The sequence below is a fragment of the Pteropus vampyrus genome, unplaced genomic scaffold, assembly GCF_000151845.1.
Source record: "Pteropus vampyrus isolate Shadow unplaced genomic scaffold, Pvam_2.0 Scaffold84, whole genome shotgun sequence".
Lineage (NCBI taxonomy): Eukaryota > Metazoa > Chordata > Mammalia > Chiroptera > Pteropodidae > Pteropus > Pteropus vampyrus.
This window is the reverse complement of record NW_011888865.1, coordinates 5,803,766-5,805,977: the sequence shown is the minus strand read 5'-3', so window position 1 is coordinate 5,805,977 and position 2,212 is coordinate 5,803,766.

Below are 2,212 nucleotides of genomic sequence, written 5' to 3'. Positions count from 1 at the left end.
CCCCTGCTCCTACCTGAGAGTTTATTTTCACCATATTGGTCATAGTTTTTTCCTTAAAACATGATTATTTCTTTAAAATAAAATTATTTTTTGAAATATAGTTGTTTCTTTAAAACATTGATTTATTTAAAAATGAAATAAGGTCATGCATGTCATTCTTCTGTTCAGACCTTCCAATAACTCCTATTTCTTCAGGGCAAAAAGCAGTCTTTAGAGTATCTTATAAACCCCTATTTGGTCTTCTCAATTCCCCCTCCAATATCTCACTTTCTACTTCTCTTAACATCACCTTATTCCAGCTGTGCTGACTTTCTGTTTCCCCCTTGTATATTCTGGTTTCCTTTGGCCTTAAGGCCTTTCCCCTGGATCCTTCCTCTGCCTGAAACATGTTCTCCCAGATATTCATATTGCCTCCTCATTCAAGATTTTCCTCAAATATCCCCTTCTCCATAAAGCCTACTGTGACTTGTTTAAAATTGTAATTCCCCACAATTTTTCATCTCATGCTCTTGATTTTCTTTCCCTGTTTATTTTTTCCAAAATCATTTAACATCTCCTCACACACTATATTATTTGTTTATTTATTATTATTGTTTTTTTTTTATTGTCTCTCTCCTGTGGCTGAAATGTAAGCTCTATGAGGTCAGGGATTTTGTTCTGTTGTGTTTACTTCTGTATTCTTATTACCTTGAAGAGTGCCGACAGATAGTATAAGCTTAATAAATATTTATTGAGTATATTAATTTATTTCTGTCCTGGCCTTTTGCAATATTTATTTAACAAGTTCCCTGCCTTATGTCACTTTCTTTTCTCATCCAGCCACTATTCTGTGGTAAATTAATTGTCTTGTAGCTCAACTCTATTTATATAATTTTGCTTAAATCCTTCAATAGCTTCAAATTTCTCATCACAAAAAGTCCAACTTCTTGGCACACTACTCAAAAACTTCACACTCGGCTTTCAAGCTTGTCTTCTAGTCTCACGTCAATTCCCCTATAATTCCTGACTCATGATCCCCAAATATCTCTACTTCTTAGAATTTTGTTTAGCTCTTTATCCCTCATCGCAGGTCCCTAACCTAACCCTGACCATGGAAATGTTATTTGTACTTTGATGAGACCTAGGTGAGAAGCAGGTCCATAAAAAACAAATACAAACTTTCACATTAGCTCAACTTTCAAGTATGTGGATATATTTATTAGAAACTAATTTCATAAGAAATCAGTTATTTAGTGAATTTTTTCAGAGCATTATGGCTTTTGTTTTCCCTTTTAATTCTGCAACCCTTGGGACTTGAATGATTAATCGGATAAGTACCCTACCCATCAACATGAAATAAGGTCATGCATGTAGCAGTTCTCGTCTATGAGAAAAATGAAATGGAAATATTAAAACATATATACAAAATGTACAATACATAATGAATAGTCTTACTACTGGTCTGTTAACTATAGTAATATTTCTTCAAAAATTCTCAAGTACCTAGAAAAATCTAGTGACATTAGAACAAGGATGGAATGTTCAATACATATATTAATATAGTGTAACAAGATGTTTCTTAGTGCTCTTGGGAAATATAAAGTATTCACTCTGATGTTCTGCAATTTTTTTTAAAGTTCACATTTAATTTTCAGAGATGCAATATTCAACTTTGTCTTTATCGAAATTATTAAATATATGCTACCATTAAAAGTTTGCAAAAGCTATTTACCAATAATTATGTTTTCTTTAAAGTGATATTTTAGAGAATTTTGCAAATGAATTTTTTTTTTGTTAATAATAATTGACAAGGAATTGAAGGAAATCAAGTTTGTTTCAGTGTTTACATAAAATTAAGGTTTTTAAATAATTTCTAAGTCAGATTCATTTGTATCACAGACAAATTTTCTCTAACATATATAACAGCAAAGTTTCACTTTTATGTTGGAATGTGTAAAATAAACAAAGTAAAACAAAGCCTAAAAAACAAAGCAAAATCCTAGCTATTGCAATTAAAGTACTTTTTATGGTGAACTGATTTTGAATCAGCTTTGCAAGGTAATAATTAAAATTAACTTTTGGCTCATATAACAATGTTGACCATGCTATTTAATAAGAAAATAACAAACTCGAAAAAAAGTACAAGTTAATCTAATATTCTAAGCCTTTATAGCCAAATCAGACTAATTTCACAACTGATTCCATTAATTAGGCAAGAATTTCTCAACCAAAG